We start from the raw sequence: 21985 nt of genomic DNA, 5'->3' as shown, positions 1-21985 counted from the left end.
AGTTTGGTATGGGAATTAAGTAAGGTCACAGGCAGTGCTCACAACGGGTTGAATGGATACCAGCTTTTATTGTGGTTGTTCTTGTTGTTGTTGTTATTATTATTATTTCAAAATGACAAATGCTGTAAGCCAGCCTCTTGCAGACTCAGAGGCCAGCCCTTTCACAGGAAAACTGAGGGCTAGACTGTGAAACAGGAAGCTGCTATCCACGAAGCGGGGAAGGCTGCTTCAGAGCAAGCGCATGGGCCCGTGTCGCTGGCTGCACGTCGATTCAGCTGGGGCACCTCAAAAGCTATGGATCCCTGGGCGCCTTTCTAGAAGAATGAAATCAGACTCCCTGAGGTTGGGGCCCAGGCATCAGCATTTTAAAAAGCTGCCCAGATGATTCTAATAGCACAGCCAGGCCCAAGAACCACTAACAGAAAACACTCCCGGGCCACACTTCACTATTACTTGCAGTAGTCTGGTACTCATTTGTGAAATAATGGTAAACAACCATAAAGAAAAGTTATTCAAAGTAAAAGTTCTTTACCAAGGTTGTCACGCCTCATCGGGAAAGTATCATTCCTATTTCTTTTATTTCCTCAAACCGTGGCCACCACCATAATAGAACACATCTGCCACATTAAACTTGGTGACCGAAACTTAATGGCCAGAGTTTAGGGGTTAGGAAAGAAGTGTAAGTAAGCTTCTAGCCTTTAGAGAATTAGAAATATGCTTATACTTTTCTATACAGAGCTCTAAAGAAGGGGCAGGAAATGCCTCTTACCTTGGATGAGGGAACGTTTGCAGGTGGATTCTATTATTTGACTATAGTAAAACCTTTCTTAGGGTATATGAACCAAAATGCTTATCAGCCCCTGCCCCTGCAGCTAAGTTCTGCATGAGACGAATCTCCAGATCCTCATATGCCAACATCTGTCCATTTTGTTCAGTACCAACTCCCTAAGGAGTCTTTCTGGACTTTTCCACCAAGTATCCCTTCAACCCGCCCCTGTAATTTTAAGACCATAGATATGCCATATATCTGTTTATGTTCTGTGGTCTTTGGAGGACAGCAAGTCACTATAATATCTAACTTTTTTGGCCCTCCCCAACAAAAAACAATTGTTGCTCTCTGTTAAAAAGAGAGCATGGGGCACCTGGATGGCTCAGTTGGTTAAGCGTCCAACTTCAGCTCAGGTCATGATCTCACGGTCCGTGAGTTCGAGCCCCGCGTTGGGCTCTGTGCTGACAGCTCAGAGCTTGGAGCCTGTTTCGGATTCTGTGTCTCCCTCTCTCTCTGACCCTCCCCTGTTCACGCTCTGTCTCTGTCTCAAAAATAAATAAACGTTAAAAAAATCTAAAAAAAAATAAAAAGAGAGCATGCTGTAGGGGCGCCTGGGGGGCTCAGTCAGTTAAGCCTCCAACATCAGCTCAGGTCGCGATCTGGCGGTTTGGGAGTTCGAGCCCGCATTGGGCTCTGGGCTGGCAGCTCCGAGCCTGGAGCCTGCTTCAGATTCTGTGTCTCCCTCTATCTGCCCCTCCCCTGCTCACACTCTGTCTGTCTGTCTCTCTCTTTCTCTCAAAAGCAAATAAACATTATTTTTTTTAATTTAAAAAATGCATGCTGTAGGTTCAGTGGTTCTGTCAGCCAAGAGCATGAGCTATTAGAAGCTGCTTCAGAGGAAACCCAAGAGGACACTCTCATGTCTCAGAATCAGTAAATCCAATCAATAATGAATTGTATCAAATTCTAAGTCTTCGCCCTGTATCACGCTGCAGAGACCCACTGCCTGGTGAACACAACCTTCTATTGAGGGACAGGTAAATATAGATAACAGTAAAGAATGTTCTACCTATTCATTATTTCAAGGGTTCTTTTAACTAACAATCCAGATTTCTCTGCTTATTTTCTGAGTAAATGCTCGGATTAAGAATTCTATTTTCATTCTGAGCCTTCACTTTGTTTAGTTTTAAGATAAATGATTTGATTGCTAGAGCTGCTAACGTAAGTTGGTGATAGGTAGCCGCTAACAATGTGAAATGTTTCACTGCTATCCCTAACGATAAATGAAATCGCTTTCATTTATTTACATTGTGCGTTGCCATTTAAAAATGCCGTCGCATGCATCAGCTTATTTCAATAATGGGAAGGTAGCGAAATGGTTACGTATTTCATAATAAACTTCAGAAGGCATATAATCCAGTCAAGTTTTTATAATTATGCCTTTAAAAGAAATGAAAAGGTCGCTATACAAGTCTGAACTCAGGCAATTTATCAGTAAACTTAAAAAAGACATACTTTCCATTTTTACTCACAAAATCTTAGATACAGGAACATAACGGGGCGTCATCCCACCTCTGATTTATGTGGGTCCTACAAGACCAACAGCAATGGGAAAGAGAGGTGAAACATTTGGGGTGGGGCACGGGCTCTCCCTTGGCTTCATTTCTGAGTTTTAGTACTCACTTCTTCACCCTGGGTTTTCACATAAAAATTCAGGATAAGCAAGACATATAATTGTCAGGCATCTGCGGGACTCAATAAAAACACAGATACCTCCTCTGTGCTCTGTGGCTACGAGTAGGTATTGTAAGTAGGTGGAATCCGCTTTTACCGATGAGACTGTATAGTCCCTGCAGTCAGAATCACGGAGTTCTCTTCGGGTCTGACTTTGAAAACTCCTCAGGGACAGCCCCAGATGGGCAGGGTCCTCTTTTTGTTTTCCCTGCAGATTAAGTCTGCAAACATTCCAGACTTGTAAAAATGTTTCTTCATTGGAAATGTAATAGGAGTCAATGAGAAAGGGGGTGAGCTGTGCTGTCCGCTCAAGGTAAGTGTTCTCCATACACTCTACGACGTAAACAGGACAAAGGAGACCGTGGGGTTTGGGGCAGAAGATACTTCTTTTAAATGAATACTTAGAAATAAAATCCAGCCCTCTATTACTTGCATAAGTCATGTTTATAATAACTAGTTTGAGGATTTAGCATCGTCTCATCCTGCCTTGTTTTATTTTGTTATGTTTTACTCATTCGCTGATGAAATGATGTCAACAACTGCCATTTAAAGCCACAAGCTGGAATGGAGCGATCAAAACAAATACGGCATGCATGCTTTCTCAGCTCAATCTAAACATAAAAGAGAATCGTGAACATGACAGAACAGAAGCATCCTTACTCGTATGTGTTTAGGGCCATGTTTCTATTACATATGATGCTCTCTGTAAACCCAGGGCAATAATTCAGTTTGAGGTGGCCTTAAGTAAGTAGGGCTTCCCACACTTGGCAGAAGAAAAATGACGCACCTTCCTTGGAAGACCACATGTTACATTCAGCCTTTATATAATTCCCACGCATGAGCTCCTAGGAACATAAACCCACAATCAGAAGTCTCAAACACAAGAAAAAATAAGTCCCTGTGAGCCAGATTCTTTGGAAACATTAAGCAGCAGAATAAAATTCGCAAAGAATGAAGTTGGTGGCATTGTCAGATTGAGAAAATAAAAACAAGTCTGTTTAACATGTTAAAGACATAAAGCGGATTTTGGAATGAAAAGTTAGAGGAGATCATCCAATATTCCACAAAAAATTTGAGTAAGAACAAACTGAACTTATAGAAGTGATTATATACTTTAGATTAGCATATTAAAAATAGTTTAATAGAACTCTCAGGTTGATAGGATTAGAGATAGCACAACTACTTTGGAAATAGTTTGACATTCTCTTGAAAAGTAAGATATACACCTGCTATATGACCTAGCCATTCCACATGCATTTACCCACATGAAAAGAAAGTATATGTCATACAAAGACTTGTATACTTGTTCACAGCAGCTTCATTTGTAAATAGCAAAATATCTGTAAACAATCCAAATGCCCATCAACAGGTGAATGAATACACAGATGGTGACATATTCATACAGAAGGATAACATGCAGCAACAAAACGGAATGCACTACTGATAACCAACAAGTAAAATTTAATAGTTCTTTACGATGTAACATTTAGCAAATTAGGAACTAAAAGGAATGACCTTAGAGAGATGAAATGAGTCTATTAAAAAATACATTAAACATAGGAGGACACAGAAATTTCATTTGTAGCTAAAAAAAAAAACCAAGAGAAATAAAAAACAAACATGTGCACATAAAAACTTTTACATAAGGGGTGCCTGGGTGGCTCAGTCAATTAAGCATCTGACTTCAGCTCAGATCACGATTTCACGGTTCATGAGTTTGAGCCCCATGTCGGGGTTCTGTGCTGACATCTTGGAGCCTGGAGCCTGCTTCAGACATTGTGTCTCCCTCTCTCTCTGCCACTCCCGCACTTGTGCTCTGTCTCTCTATCTCTCTCTCAACAGTAAATAAACATTAAAAAAATTTAAGGAATGTTCATAACAGCACCATTTATAATATCCCCCAAATAGAAAGCAATCTAAAAGTCCAATGACAGATTAATTAATAAAGTATGTTACAGCCATACAACTGACTATTATTGGACAATAAAAAAATGAGTACTGATACATGTACAGAATGGGTGAACCATATGATGCTAACTAAAATCATGCTGACGAGATGATGCTAACCAAAAGCGCCAATCATCAAAGATTTCATACTGCATGATTCCATTTGTATGGAATGTCCAGGAAAGGCAAATGTATGGAGATGGGGAGTTTTTGGGGGTGATGAAAACGTTCTAAAGTTGATTGTGGCAATGGCTGCAATATACTAAAATTCATTAAATCGGACACTTCAAATCAGTGAAGTGAATGAAACATGGATTATATGTCAGTAGAGTTGGTATTAAAAGAAACCCTGCAGCAGTTCTTGGCGATAGAAAAGAAAGGAATTCCATTAAATAAAAAAAAAAAAAAGTTGCCCACTCTCCATCTCTTCTCACCAACACAAAAAAGAAAACAAAACAAAATGAAACTTAAAAGATTTTAAAAGAAGACATGATAAAGTAATCTTCACAGATTACTCATATAAAAACCCTCAAGGAATCTACCAACAATTTACAGAAGTAGTGAAAAGAGTTTAGTGAGTTTTCTTGGTATTAGATCAGGATATAAAAATCAACTGCACTTCCATATAAAAAAGAAACTCTTAGCAGATGCATCGTATAAAAAAGATAACATTTCCAAGCGCAACAAAAACTCTAAAGAGCCTTAGAATGAATGAGACAAAAAAACAGTGCGAGGCCTTTAAGACGAAACGCGTAAACTTCATTGAAAGATGGCACATAAAATGGACTGACATCAAGTTCATGGACAGGAAGACTCAAAATAATAAATCTATAATTCTCCCCCAATTTCCCAGAATTAGATTATACATATATGAAAACTTGACACATGAGAGAGACGGAACTGTAGGTTTTGGGACAAATGGCATTCTACTCAATAGCAGGTACTGAGACAATTGGTTATTTACATGGAAAAAAAGAAAATTGAATTTCTACCTTCTGTCATGTCAAAAAAATCAACTACAAATGAATTAAAGGCATCACTTTACAGTTAATAAAATAAAAAACAGGAAATGGCTTTAATGTTGTTTTACTGGGTAAAATTCCTTAAACAAGATTCCAAAAAGCATAGATCCTAAAGAAAACACAGTGATCAACCTAGCAACACTATAAGTAAGCACTTCTGTTCACCAGAGGACACCATAAAGAAGGAAAAACATACAATCTGAGAGTTATGACACATGGTTATAATGCATTCAACCAACAAAATATTACGATCTAAGTATATTGAGAATTAAAATAGCTAAAAAAAGGCAAACCACCAATAGAACAATGTGCAAAAGATTTAAATGGAAGAATAAACGTGAATATCTAATAAATGTATAAAAAGTTCTCTCAATGCAGAAGTCAAGGAGAAGCAAACCCACCAGAGCTGCAACAACACCACCAACAAAAACTTGGGAAATAGTGAGTTTTGCTGAGTAAATGGAGTAATGCATCATTCCTTGCTGAAGGGAATGTAAATTGGTACCTCTACTTCTGAAAGTTCTTCTGCATTACAGAGGAGCCTGAAGATGTTCAAATCCTCAAGGTCACCCAGGATGGGTGCACAGGATGTCTGTGCACATCCAAGAGAAACCCTTGCACACCTACACTAGAAGTTCATATAATTGTGTCCCAAGCCATATGTTTCTAAAAGCAAAACCTGCAACATCTGCAAATGTTCTCCTCAAGAGAAAGGATAAATGGATTATGGCATATTCACATGATGAATTAGGAGGCATCAGTGAAAACAGTGTATAAATCACAAGTGCTCACATCAACGTGGATAAATCTGAAAAAGAGTTGGTTAAAAAAAAAGGCAAGTTGCAAAAAATGTGTAACGTAATTATATAAGATACAAAAACAGGCAAACCAAATAATATTTTGCATATTTGGATGATACATGTGGGAAAATATAAAGAAATCCAAGGGAATGAATAAACACAAAATGCAGTCAAGCGTTTCTCTCTGAGATAGTGAGAGAGAGAATACTAGTAGAGTCTCCATTAACTATTAGTCAATTTCTATTTCCTCGGCAGAGTCGTGGCATTCTTTAAATCATGCACATAAAAAACCCACATGTTCTCCATTGTATATGTCATATATTTCATTATACCCATATATGCCACTATCTTAAAATATGAGCTTGGTTTCTGAAAGTTATATTTGTATAACAATCTCACAAAATAAACTTCATTTCTTAACTAAAGTCCTATTAATAAATGATAACTTTAAAAATAGGCCATCAATCCATTTTAATACTTTTATTTGGAAAAGTATCTTATTTTATCCTTGTGCTCAATTAGCATCTCAGAGTTTTATTTCATGTGTGTGTGTGTATGTGTGTGCGCGCGTGTGTGTGTGTTTACTTTTCTCACTGAAAATGAAAGAATTCTCTCTGGAAATAGTAAAGCAAGTTAAATCTTCTGTGAAAAATGACGAATCAAATCCCCTGACAGAAACACCACGAGTTCTTTTAAATCTTATTTCTTAAAATTCTCTTTTTTGAAGTTTTTAATATTTATTTAAAAACTTTCAAATATCCTATGGAGCTTTATTTCTTCATTAGTTTATTATTCCTTTATTCTGATTCCATGAGTTGCACATGAAACTAAGTTCTGATTAATTTTCTCCCTCTGGAATGCTAGTTCATTATCCAAATATAATAAGTGTTGAAAATGGGCAGATTTATGCTTAAAATACACCTCTGCATCCCCAACCCAAAGAGTAATTTAAATAGAATCGAGCTAATTTAATTCTCTCTCTTGAATCTGGATCTTGCATTCGCTGTGTTAACTTAGTATTAAATAGTCTATCATGCATATAAAGGTTAGTCTGACATATGTTTTGTTATAGACACTAAGGAGAGCAATTTTAACCAGGGAATGATCTGGTTATCATCCTTACTAAGTAAAGTCACATCCTCAAGGAAGCATGAAGACTGTAGGTTATTTGACAACAGGCAATTTGCCTTCTTCATCCAGAGCTATACTCCCAGTGTCTATTATATTGTGTGACATATATTAGATCAATGATTTTTACGTGCTGGATGGAAGGATGGATGGAAGGATGGATGGAAGGATGGATGGATGGATGGATGGAAGGATGGATGGATGAAAGGATGGATGGAAGGATGGATGGATGGATGGATCGACGGATAGATGGAAGGATGGATGGATGGATGGATGAATGGAAGGATGGATGGATGGATGGATGGATGGATGGATGGAAGGATGGATGGATGGATGGATGGATGGAAGGATGGATGGATGGAAGGATGGAAGGATGGATGGATGGATGGATGGATGGATGGATGGATGGATGGAAGGATGGATGAATGGAAGGATGGATGGATGAATGGAAGGATGGATGGATGGATGGATGGATGGATGGATGGATGGATGGATGGAAGGATGGATGTATGGATGGAAGGATGGATGGAAGGATGGATGGATGGATGGATGGATGGAAGGATGGATGGAAGGATGGATGGATGGATGGATGGATGGATGGATGGATGGATGGATGGAAGGATGGATGGAAGGATGGATGGATGGATGGATGGATGGATGGATGGATGGATAGATGGATGGATGGATAGATGGAAGGATGGATGGATGGATGGATGAATGGAAGGATGGATGGATGGATGGATGGATGGATGGATGGATGGATGGAATGAGACCGTGTGCTCCTTCCTTATTAACAGACAACTTCACAAATCCATGCCTCTACACATTTGTCCTTATTTTGTTGACCCTAGCAACCTACCCACGTGGCCATGGGCAATTCTTCTGTGAATCAGCAACCAGATAAGCAGACTTCAGTTTTTAGACACAGGTGTCAGTGGACACCATTAGCTTCCACAATTCTTTAAAGACCCCTAATGCTTTAATAAAATGCTAGCAACTCCAGTGTTTAGGTAACATTGAGCATCTTCTCTATTCTCATCTTTATCTCTTCTTGTACCATGTTACAAAGGCATTATGCAAAGTTTATTGATAGGGGAGCACAGGTGCCCCAAATTACAGTGACCTTGAGCAACTGTCCACTTGAGGGCAAATACACTCTTCAGTGGTGATGAGACTGTATCCTGAACAGTGTGATATTTCAGGCATCATGGTCATACCTCACATACATATCACTCACACATAAATTTAAGAACATCACTTTACTGTGATGGCGGAGAATGATGATAGTGAGAATACTGTTTTCAGTTAATTTGATATCATAATCACCTCCTAAATAAAAGATAAAGAAGAGAAAATATAAATAAACAACATGTCTCTGTGAAAAGGAGGGCCTTTCCCATTTGTGTATGTGACATGTGAGTCATAATTACAATATTTATATAAATTAATTCATCAATTACTAAGGAGAGAACCAGGCCTCACATATTGAATATTTCCTCAGTGACAAACAGTACGCTTTAAATTGTTTTAATTGCTTTAAACACATTTTCATATTTAATCCTTACAACAAACTTCTAAGGTATTATTCTCCACAATTTACATATAGATCCATGGAGCTTCTAGAAGACCTCTCCAAATGTCACACAGTTAGCGATACGTGGAGCTGAGAATCAAACCCAAAACTGACTAGTTCAAAACTCCGTGGTGTGATCCACAACCCTAAGCTACCTGCTTAAATTAGAGCTGCAATGTTTGTTGGGCATTTATGATACAATAGGAATGCATGAGTTTCAAGAGACGGAATGAAACTGTTTACCTTAAATGAAGAATGTCAAAATGACAGAGTCCTAACAGGTGGATACCGTCATTCCCACATTAGAGAGAAAAGGTTAATTGCTAAATTTTGAATAAAGTTGGCAGTCAATTCTTTAGACATAGCTTTTCAATAAAATCTTGCTGAGAGGTACATTCTCAGATAATGTGCAGAAGACTAAGCAACAACGTGTGGCAATTTTTAAACTTCCTCAGCTCTTGAGGTACTAAACACACAGATGTTTGAGAAGACAGGCTTATGAATACAGCTTTACTGTCAACAAATCAGGCAACATCTTTGCTGCCTGCTGCTAACACAGCAATCTCTTAAATTTAAAATTCTATGATAGTTTCTCCTGGATAAAGGGGAATTAGAATACATTCACATTCCATGAAATAAAAACATCAAAGATTTCCTTGTTGAAAACGGGCAATGCTTGCAATAAAAGCTAAGCTCAGTGTTGGCTTAGCCTAACAAATGTTTACGTTTTTTAAGAAAAATAAATAATAATTTCACAAACCTACTCTGTCTCCTTTGACATAAGTGAGTCCGCAGAGCCTCCCAACTCTGAAATTGCTATAGGTGCTCATGACCTTGGTTTAAATCTTTTGACTTCTCCGTTGGACAAATGCTGCCATTTCTAACATGTGGGGCTGTCACCAGCCTCCACAGGCTTCACTCCATTCTCCAAGCGGCTGGCAGAACCAAGGATGATGACATCACTTCCTTGGATAAAGCTGTCTTCCACGTTCTACTGACAACTCAACAAACCCCAGATCACTACACTGACTTGCGGGACCGCTCACAGAATGGTTACGTCTGCCTGCACCCTTCTCCAACACCAGTCTGCGCCATGCATTGGCTATTCCAACCACAGTGATTTCAAGTTGACCCCTGTATTTCTGACTTTGAACTTTACCTCTGAGCAATGCCTTTATCCCGTTTTGTCTCCCACCAGTGGTTCCTATCCTTCACACACAAATATCCCTCTGTAAAACTACCCCAGAGCCACGACTTACTCTCTTCAGGGCACCGACAAATTTCATCATGCTTCATCTGCTTATAAATCTCTCTTTGTATTTGATAGGAAACCCCTGGAGTCCAGGAGCCTTCACATTTGAAGCACAGGAGAGCTTCCTAACTTATTAGGTCCTTAGAATTACCTCGTGAGCATTTTTTTTTTTCATGGAACCAATGGTTAGTTCTTAAAAAGCCCACTCCCTGGGGTACCTGAGTGGCTCAGTAGGTTACGTGTCCAATTCTTGATTTTGACTCAGGTCTGGATCTCACATATGTGAGACCCTGCCCTGCGTCAGGCTCCACATTGAACACAGAGCCTGCATGGGATTCTCTCTCTCTCTCTGCTCTTTCGCCACTCAAGCTTTCTCTCTCTCTAAATAAATAAATAAACTTTTTTTTTCTTAAAAAAAGCCCAATCTCCCTGGTCTCTCAGTGTGAAACTGTGTTCTAGTTCCATATCTTTGCCCTAGTTTTAGCCAAACTAGAAAACATGGAGAACATCTGAGGTAGTTTATAACATACATATGTACACAATTTCTTTTAGACTGTGTTTTCCCAAATATAAAATCCATGCCTTGACCCAACTGGAGATTCTTATATTGGAAAAAACTATTTATATGAATGTACAGACATCTAGCTGCCTTCCTCTGAAGCACCAAATCTATCTGGGAACATCTTGCTATCCTCATTTCTCAATTTGATTTGTTACTCAAGTTCACATAATGTCGCCATCTTAAAATATTCCCACGCAACTTACTGCCTAAAATGAAAGGTGCCAATGAGATGAAGAACACAGGAGTGAAGACTTGAAACAAACCTAGGTACTATTCCTATTTTACAGGTGTAGAAATGGAGGCCCAGAAAACCCAAATGACATGCCCCAAGTCACTTCTTGAGTGTGTTGGTGCCCAGACCACGATCTCCTCACACACACTACCACATTCTTCCTGCTCGCTCCCCACTGCCTTTCCATCCTAATAATTTGAACACACAATGGTCATGGTGTTGAGCGAGCTGCTGTCATCCCAGTGATGACCACTGAAGTTCTTTCTTTTTAAGCAAATCAAATGTTCGTTGTTATGTCGTCAGCTGAAATATCACTGGTTTTTAATCCTCTGAAAGGAGCATACACAAATATAAACACAAAAAAGCTGGTAAAAGCTCTTGAACCCTCAGTGTCTAAGCAAAGGCAGGACACACAAATGCCTTCACCAAGAGGCACTTCTACTTCTCACTGTATTTACACAAGCAGAGAAAATAATGAGCATGCATATTTTGGTCCATGCATTAATCTCTTGCTGTTCCCTGTCTGAAAAATACCCATGCAAAGAGCCACCGGCTTCTAGATCTTAATTGACTGAACATTTCCTGTCAACATGTTATCACTGCATTACTGCTCTTCATTTCACAACCACACAATATCAAGAATCTCATCTCCAGCTTGAGCAGTAGGTGCAGAGACATATTAAGATGCACCATGTGAAAAGTTTCTTCCATTCATCATGTCAATTTCTGTGTGGTTGTCTAGTCTATAAAATGAAGGAGACAAATGTGGTGCTACCCTCGTATGTCGTTTTAGCCCATAGTGAGAAAAACTATTTTATCATCTTTTGCAGAAAAATTAGGAAAGAGACTTCAACAAAAAGATTATGTGTTCTATTCATCAAAAAGGAAAAATGTATATGATTCACTAGTAACAATGTGTGGGGTGATATGTGCTTTACTTACATTTTTCATTCAACCTTTGCAAAATTACAGAAAAGCATTATACTATTACAGATTTTTTTAAAAAGTGAAATCAGGGAAATTAGTGAGCGTAGGCAATATCTAAAAACACAATGAAGAAATTTAGCTCTAAACTATGCAACTACCAATTTCACTTTTCAGATCCATGAGTTAAAAAATGCTAAGGATGACAGAAAATATGGAAAATATTCTAGACTAAATTTATAAAGATTTTCAGTTCCATACCAATCAGAATATTAAATTTAAAATTAACGAGTTAATATTCCTGAAATATCTATTTTACAATGTAAAATCTCTAAATAAGATTTGGTATATTGTTTTTAAATATAAAGTTAATATTAGTTTTTTGATATATCATTTTGGAAAGACCCCAGGCTTCAAAATTGATACAAAAGTGTTAACTATGGTAGTTGCTATAAGAAATACATAAGGGGTTCCCAGGTGGTTCAGTCAGTTAAGCATTCGACTTTGGCTCAGGTCATGATCTGTGTTCAAGGGTTGGAGCCTCACATTGGGCTCTGTGCTGACGGCTCAGACCTTGGAGCCTGCTTCAGATTCTGTGTCCCCCCCCCCCCCCCCCCCGCTCTCTCTGTCCTTCCCCTGCTTGCACTCTGTCTCGTCTCTCTCTCAAAAATAAACAAACATTAAACAAATATTGAATCATTATAAGTATTTGACCCTTTGTTAGGACCTACATCAAATCCTCAGGACAGGTGACTATTTGTTATCCCACAGAAGAAACCTAGAAAAATGTGTTTAATATGTGACATAGACTGAATGCTTGTGCCCCTCCTAATCTACTCTACTCTGTGATGGTATTTGGAGGTGGGGGCCTCTTGGATATGATTAGGTTATCAGGGTGGAGCCTTTATGAATGGAATTAGTGCCTTTATAAAGGAGGCCCCAGAGAGCTCCCTCAGCCCTTCTGCCATGTGAAGATACAGCACAAAGAAAACTGTCTGTGAACCGAGCAGCAGACACTCATCAGACACCAAATTGGCTAGTGCCTCCATCTTGGATTTCCCAGTCTTCAGAAGTATGAGAAATAAACTCATGTTGTTTATAAGCTACTCAATCTATGGTATTCTGCTATAGCAGCCTGAACAGCCTAAGACAATACAAGTAGCATTTTATACACATAAATATTAGTATAATTTGTCCACTGCAATTTGCAAGAGAATGCCTAACAGTCTGGATGTAATTAAAAGCAATAATAACATATACTATTAGCACTCATTACCTCATTTGTGTAAGAATGAATCTCAGAAATATATTCAGATAAAGGAATTCAAAATAGCTATAATTACTGGGGTGGGGGGTAGAGAAAAAATAAGCACAAAATCAGTCCAAAATGTTTATATCCCTAGGAAGAAAATGGACTGGAGACATTTAGATAGTTATTTACAACATGCATAATTTCCAACATAATTTAAGACACCATTGAAGACTGAATAACAGCATCGTGGTAAGGCATATTAACATGGGTACTTGGGGAGTAAAGATACCTGGGCTCGACAATCAATGTCTGGTCCTAGCTGCTGGATGTTGGGGAAACAAATTTCCCTTTCTGAATCTGTGTTGTTATCTACAAAATGAAATCAGATTTAACTCACAGGGTTAACTCGAAGTGAACAGCATGATCTACGTAAACCATATCCATGCCTGGTCTATGAAAATTGCTCAACAAATATTATCATTAATATTTTTTAACTTTTTAATGTTTATTTATTTATTTTGAGAGACAGAGAGAGGGAGAGAGAGAGCAGGGGAGGGGCAGAGAGAGAGGAGAGAGAAAATTCGAAGCAGGCTCTGTGCTATAAGCACAGAACCAGATGGGGGGCTTGAACTCACAAACAGGGAGATTATGACCTGAGCTGAAACAGATGTTCAACCGCCTGAGCCACTCAGGTGCCCTGTCATTAATATTATTAAAGTTATCACCAGTATCATCATCTTCCTAAGGTCAGAGTGAAAGTATGTGACTAGGTCAACCATAACTCCATGCACAGAGTACCTCAAATCAACTGGCTCTGGAATCCAGTGTGCTATTTTAACGTGAAAAGTAACTAGAATGAGTACTGAAAAGTGATATTCCGGTCTGGTAAGTTCAGAATAATGTAAACCATTTGATATGTTATATATATTATATGTATATATATTCTGGAATACATAGAGACAGAAATCCTTATAAATTAGTATGACTAGTGATTTCTACCAGAACAAGAGTGACAAAAATAAGAACAGTCATAGAAATACTATGTATCCATTCACTCATTGCTTCATTCAGCACTGACTGCACAGTTAGCACGTGCTGGCCACGGCTTTGGCATACGCCCCTGGCCCCTGCCCTTCAGGAATTACTTAGAGGCCAACAGAGGACAGGCAGGAGGGACAGCCACTACTTTCAGTGTCTAAGAAGGCTCAGCAAAGTCTCCGTGCAGGTGAGGACGAGGTGGCGGCTTCAACCTGGGGTGTAAGCTTTCTTGCATGCCTAGGAATCCAAAGGACACTAGGGTACTATCTAGACGTGGCTCAGCACAGGGACCTTGGACTCTAGGCAAGGTGGGAAGGGCTCAGGGGACTGAAGACTGAGAGAAAAGGGGTCGAGAGGAGTTAAGTATGTCCCAGTGAAACCAACAAAGACTATGAATGTTCTCGCTCTTTCTGGAGTGGAGACCTGAGCAGAAATGTGATGGTGCTTCTTGAGAGCCCAGAAAGTGGTCTAGAATATTCTTAATTTATGTCGGAAAAAGACAAGACTACACTAGGAAATCCTAAAGGAATAACGGTAGCATTAAAAGGCAAGCTATGAGAGACTAGGTCACTGGAGAAAAGTAGATCAGGGCTTAAGATAAGAACAAGGCTTCACAAAGGGACTTAAGAAAATCAGGAGCATATTCTAGGTAGATTACTGCTCTGGAATTTAGTCTGGAAGGAAACAGGGAAGCAATTTTTTTTTTTAATTGGCAATGAAAAAGGAAAACCTCTCAAATAGGTCTATAGTCTCTGTATTTTTGTTTTTATTTCTGTTTTCATACAAAGAAGCCATTCTGAAAGACTTAGAAAATACCACTGCAATGTTAATTCTTATTACCAATTCAATCAATTAAATGTCCTGTTCAAATAAATCACTAGACTTTGTTGGAAGAGTAATACTTCAGCCACATGAGAGATACTGCCTAGTGTGGAAACTAACAGCTATTCTCTAATTTTCAAGTAAAAACTACTTTTTATAATATTATAGCAATATTATTATTGCTATTATTTTTTTCCCCTGCGAGCAAGCCTGTATTCACCACTGGTAAGAATCTAGAATCCTATGGCATTGAGTGATTTTTTCCATTGAGTGTTTCCTTTGGGAACACGCAAATGTGTAGAAATATCTTCATAGCAAAAAAAATTCATGTGAAAAAAATAAAAGTAATTATTTAATTATCCAAGCTGTGTTCTTTTCAAAATGAAATATTTTGGCAAATTTACTCCTTCTTTATCTTAAAACAATACATACAACTATCTACTTTTTTAAATATCAGATCCTACAGGATAATGAAAAAATGCACGTTTTACTTACAATTATATTCATATATGGTTTATTTCCTTAAAAAGTTCAGTGATCATGCTTTTAAATAAATACATTTCATTGTGACAAAAAGTATGTGTCTACTTGACTAATGTTTCTTCACCTCTAACTACTTTAACCAGAAGTCAGCATATTTCCTAAAATAAGCCTGACTTCTTTGTTAACTGTGGACAAGAGTTTTAGACTCCATTAATAGAATTGTTGGCATTTCAGCTCACAGAAGTTAGCTAATAAAGAGAATGACCTTTGATAACACGTATAACATTAATTCCTTTTGCATCCAGTCTCTAAGATATGGCAAACTTTTGTGGACACTTGTTTGCAAGAAATTCAATAGTTCATCTGCAGGGAAGATAGAGCAGCTTCTTACATGGAGCAAGCAATTCATATATATATATATATATATATATATATATATGTGTGTGTGTGTGTGTGTGTGTGTATGAATATATATATTACATTTTGTATTTAAAAATTTTTTTAACATTTATTTTTGAAAAACAGAGAGAGCACAAGAAGAGAAAGGGCAGAGAGAAGGGGAGACACAGAATCCAGAGCACTCCAGGCTCTGAGCTGTAAGCACAGAGCCCAAGGTGGGGCTCGAACCCATGAACCCTGAGGTCATAACCTGAACCGAAGTTGGATACCTAACTGACTGAGCCACCCAGGTGCCCCTAACATTTCGTCTTTTTAAACATATATAACTCCAATTAGAATCTTGGGTGTCTATATTATTAAAAAAAATGGTGAGCCTAAGTATGATTGCTTTATTTAATAGTCCTTATTCCACAATAAATAATGCCGCTACTCCATATTCAAATACCTCCACTTCTTAGAATAAAAGCTACAGATTATTTTAATATGTGAATCCAAACGCATATATACATGCATGAAAAATAAAATGGGCTATAGACATTCACCTTTGGAATGAAATATAGATGGTCACAGAAAAGATTTATTTTCTTGGAAAACTTTCAATAATTCAGCTTATTATAATCTCTAACGACCAACTGGAAAGCACTGTCGATATTTCCTATTACTGTGTAACAAGTTACCACTAACTGAGCAGCTTAAAACAATGTCCCATTTTTTACGCTAACAGTTTCATAAGTTTTATAAAATTCAGCTGTGGTATGGTTGGTTTCTCTGTTCAAGGTCATTAAAGGTTAGCATCAGAGTTTCTGCTGGGCTAGATTCCTTTGTTGATGTTCTAGAAAATAATCTGTTTCAAGTTTATTCAGCATGTGAGCGGAATTCAATTCCTTTTGGTTTTAGTACTGAGACCCTCTTCTTGTTGCCGTCAGTCAAGGATCACTCTCAGCTTCTAGAAGCCATGTGCATTGCTAGTCACATAGCCTCTCCATCTTCAAAGCCAGCAATAGAGAATTTATGTGTCAAATCTCTGTAGCTTTGAATTTTTGACTTCCTTTGTCTCTGAGCTCTAGACCATTGTTATAAATCATCATCATCATCATCATCATCATCATCATCATCATCATCATTATTTCCAAGAGTCAGGTGTCCTTTAAGAAGAGTCCATAGATAGGTTCAACTCTGGTTTGCATTCAGTGTTTCTCCCATTGTGTTCTTGGGAATCAGGGATATGATTAGTCATCTATTTTGATGTCCTTAAATTTTCAGTAGCACTCGAGAAAATCCCCACACATCCTTTGAGTGAAGGTTAGACATTCTCTGGCAGGCAACCTCTCAAAGCATCAATGGTGTCTCATCTCTAATGCTTTAAGTTCTAATGATCCTCAAGGAAGGGACACCTGATCCAATTTGGACTGATCAAGGAAAGGTTCAGAAGGATATGAGCCCTCAGCTGGGTAACTGGATTCACCGGAGGGGGTGTCCTGGTGAAAGAAGGAAGACATTCTAGATAGAAGAGATCACATGGTCATAGGCACTGAAATGGGAAAGACAGGTGTGTTTATAGAAGTGGGAAAGAGGGGCGCCTGGGTGGCGCAGTCGGTTAAGCGTCCGACTTCAGCCAGGTCACGATCTCGCGGTCCGTGAGTTCGAGCCCCGCGTCAGGCTCTGGGCTGATGGCTCAGAGCCTGGAGCCTGTTTCCGATTCTGTGTCTCCCTCTCTCTCTGCCCCTTCCCCGTTCATGCTCTGTCTCTCTCTGTCCCAAAAATAAATAAACGTTGAAAAAAAAAATTAAAAAAAAAAAAAAAAGAAGTGGGAAAGAATGCTTCACGAACACGGTTCTGATTTATGTATTATGTAGCGCAATCTCACCGTGTATGGGGGATAGATTTGGGCATACCGCAGGCAGAAGGATGAGCTAGAATACTGTTATTAGAGTCTATGGAGAGAATGACATGGGTACAGGTATAAGCAGGTCCTCAGACCAGGAGACTTAAAAGAGTAATGCATGGCCCCCAGCCTGGGAGGGAATGAATGGCTCACAGGGCTGTCAGACCATGATCACTGACAGGCCTTGGCCTGAGGGACGGGCATTAGCCAAGTAATCACAACTGGCCAGAGTGTGGGAGTGAGCCATGAGCAAGGGGGATTTGATCATGACCCTGAATAAAGGGCAACATCTGTGTAAGTAAAGTTCCTGACTCGGATCTGGATGGTTCTGAGCAATCAAGGAGAAGATGTGAAACCAAACGCTCTCATGGGAAGGGAGCAGAATCTAACACCTTGGAAAGGACAGGGCTGGAAAGAGTGAGCAAAGCCAAGTCAGGAAGGAGATAAGGTGCATGGTGGATGTGTAGTTGCAGTAAGAAGCACCAATAATTCCTGTGTAGAAGAATCCCAACACTTCACCACTAATGCATCTGAACTCGGGAAGCTTCAATACCAACATGGATGTTTAGACAAGTCTGTGAAGCGGGGCGCCTGGGTGGCTCAGTCAGTTAAATGTCTGACTTCGGTTCAGGTCATGATGTCATGGTTAGGGGTTGGAGCCCCGTGTCAGGCTCTGTGCTGACAGCTCAGAGCCTGGAGGCTGCTTCGGATTCTGTGTCTCCCTGTCTCTCTCCACCCCTCCCGTGCTCACGCTCTGTCTCTCTCTCTCAAAAATAAATAAACATTAAAAAAAAGTCTGTGAAGATGTTAGGAGATCACAACGTTCCTATTTGCAGCTACTGAAGGGCTGGCTGTTTGGACACAGTAGCTGACGTGCTTCAACAACAGGGAGCTCCAGCTTTTCCTTCTCCAAGTTCCCAGTGTTCACGCTCATGATCTGATTATTATAAAGTTGACTGTTATAAATGCATGTCAACAAAAGTTTTCTTGAAAGTTTCAACTGTCAATGTGACTACCAGGGAAAGGGTCTTAGAAACCAAATGGAGAGTTTCCTATCACTGATAAAAGGCAGAGGAAAACCAAACTATATTTATGAGTCATTTTTACCACTTCCACTAAAAGTCTAAAAAATATTTGGTTTGTTTCATTTCCTCTAAGAAACTCTCTTACCCCTCCTTAGCATCCCTAAGAAGTACGAAACAACAACTAAATTATCAAAGACTTCTTTACCTATTCTCCTTTTAAAAAATGTTTGTATTCTATTTTTAAATGTTTTTTGAATATTCCTTTTGATGTGCTAACTAGGTTAGTCTATCACACTTAATAAAGACCTGAATTTCCAAAGGTGATTTCTGAAGCTGAGCAAACAACTAGGTTATGACAAAAAAAGAACAGTGGAAGCTATGTATGAGACTTTCCCCCAATGAATTATCAGTAAATTGCTTGTATTATTCAAGTGCAGATTTATACACTGGAGATTTCCAATATACAAAATAATTAAGCTTAATGAAAACTGACATTATATAGCTATCTGGCAAGGAGAAATAATTAGGTAGTGTCATCTGCACTTAACCATTCAATATATATTTTACACAGAACTATTGATTGTGTATCATGGCTGAGAGCTAAGAATATAAGATTAAGAATCAAAAGTTGTCATGGGATAATTTTTCTGTCAACTTTGGTAGTTCACTGATGGGTTCTATTCCAGATACCTTGGACCCAAGGAAAAGAAATCAATTCAGTTAAATCAAATGAGGGAGGAAGGAAGTTTTTAAGAATTTAAAAATTCAGCTGCTCCCAATGATAAGCAAACTGGCCTGTTTGACTTTCAGGAACAATACAGTCTCTCTGTTGGACTACTTTTTGTCATTACAGATGCCTCCACTGGCACGAATCCACAGGGCCACCGTCCTCTACCGCTTACCATTAGATGTCACAGACTTTGGATCACTTACTTAAAAAAATGTTTTTTTAATATTTATTTATTTTTTGAGAGAGAGAGAGAGAGAGAGACAGAGCACAAGCAGGGAAGGCACAGAGAGAGGGAGACACAAATCCGAAGCAGCCTCCAGGCTCTGAGCTGTCAGCACAGAGCCCGATGTGGGACTCAAACTGACAAACTGTGAGATCGTGACCTGAGCCGAAGTCAGACACTTAACTGACTGAGCTACCCGGGCACCTGTGGATCACTTATTTTGCGTTTTCAAGAGTAAGACCAATTTCTTACAGGTTGGTCACTGGATGAATCACCATTAGATCAGATATCTATCTCTAATCCAATCAGAGGTTGGGCATTCAGGCACAGGATACAACGTGGTCCCCTAGACCTATTTCTACTAGGGGCTGGGGGTGATTTTAATAAAATAAAAGATGTACAGTATGCAAACATAGCACACAGAAAGACTGGATATAGAAACTGACCAATAATGAAACAACGGGTTTCAAAGTGAAATAAACGTGAATTTAGTGGTGTGTATAGACCTAAAAACCTGACAGTCCTAGCTTCTCAGGTAGTAGGGGAAAAGAAAAAAACATCTTTAACGAAAAGCTCTTCAAATACGTATAACCGTAGGAACTGGTTCGAATACATATTTACAAACATTTTTCTCCCTGACTTAGTCTCACCATCTTCAACCAGTCAACCTTCTGTAAACAATTTCAGGTAGGCACAATTCACATTTTTTTTTGTCCATTCTGCTTTGGTTAATCTGGGTGTTCAACAAGTCTGTGATTAGTTTAAGGGGTCCCCATGTACCCATTCACAGCTACTGATAACCTAGGTACTTGGATGCAGAGGTGGTACATTTTCACATGCCCAAAATAAAGTTTTGGGATGGAAAATGATATTGCACCCAAGGAAGCTAGTCTAACAAGAGTGCAATGATTTCCTTGCAAAAATTCATCATTGTTAAACAAAAAAAAGAATGATGTTAAAAGACCGATGGCAAATGACTCTAGTGGGAAACATTCTGACTACAATGATAAAATATTTTAGAGCAATGGAGACAAGGACCTTTTTAATTCTTTTGTCAGAGCAGGTGGCTAAGAGACCATCAAATTCATGCTCCTGAGCAGAGTGGCTGTAGACCCCAGGTCTAGGGATCCCCACCCTTCTTCCATCTACGAGAGGCCATGTGACTGGTTTTCACCAATGGTTTGTAGGTGCAGTGATGCAACTGGCAATGCAATTGACAATGAGGTATAGGGATGACAGAGCTCTCAAGAGAGAAGCTGGATCCTTCATCACTGTAGGAGGGAAAGCGGAGGGGCAGCCCCTGGTTACCATCCACTACCTCCATCTGTTGCATAAATGAGAAGCAAACTGCTCTTGCATTAAGTCACTGCAATGTTGGAGTTGATTTGCCACAGCAACTATTGTTTCCTGAACTAAGACTCCTCCCTAAAAATGTAGAAGGTCAAAAACACAATGTAGAACAGGACGATAGAAAAGTACGATGCATTACTGAGAAATAAAAGCTGTCTTATAGAGAGCTTCATGATTCTTTCACACATACTCACATTACACACACACACACACACACACACACACACACACACACACACACTTTTTAAATATGAAAACATGGTTCTAGGGTGGATCATTTATTTTGTGGGCAAATGACTAAGTCTTGTTTTGACACATTCTGGAACCTCAAACCAGCCCCTAACTGAATAACTCTTCTATCTATGAATTTGAAATCGTTCTACCCAGGAGAATTGCCTGAGTGGCTGACAACCGAGGTGCGATTTCACACTTCAGCAGCATATATTAGCAAACAATACAGGTTACACCAAAATGTTCTCCCTTTCCCTTCAGGAACCTGCAACTCTGGATCATCTAGGAAAAGAGAACCAGACTGAGAGACTGCGCTGTGGAATCTGATTTCCAGCAAGCTGACTGCATGCAGAGCCTTCCTTTATGGACAATTATGCGCCATTTGCATCCGGGGCAGGTGTTAATTCTGTTACAGGAGTTGCAAGTGCAAATCGGGCCATTTCAGACACCTTTTGAACATCTTAAATCAGATCGGTTACAATTCCCTTCCCACATCCGACTGACGGTTCCGTTCCACTGCCAGGTTTGTGAGGAGAAGACAAACACCACAATTTACTTTCACTGGCGGCTCACAGCCCAGAACTGTAAGGAGGCAGCGTGCCCA

The 21985-nt window shown here is 39.2% G+C and overlaps 1 protein-coding gene across 2 annotated transcripts in view; it reads right to left on the bottom strand.

Moving 5' to 3' along the window:
• The window catches only part of CTNND2 (catenin delta 2), a 938925-nt gene that overhangs the window by 565443 nt on the left and 351497 nt on the right, over nt 1-21985 (bottom strand). The gene's annotated exons all lie outside the window — the stretch shown is intronic.

Source organism: Felis catus, chromosome A1 (genome assembly GCF_018350175.1).
Source record: "Felis catus isolate Fca126 chromosome A1, F.catus_Fca126_mat1.0, whole genome shotgun sequence".
Classification (NCBI taxonomy): Eukaryota; Metazoa; Chordata; class Mammalia; order Carnivora; family Felidae; genus Felis; species Felis catus.
Note: the sequence above shows the minus strand (reverse complement) of the source record. Positions and strands in the feature narration are given on the sequence as shown.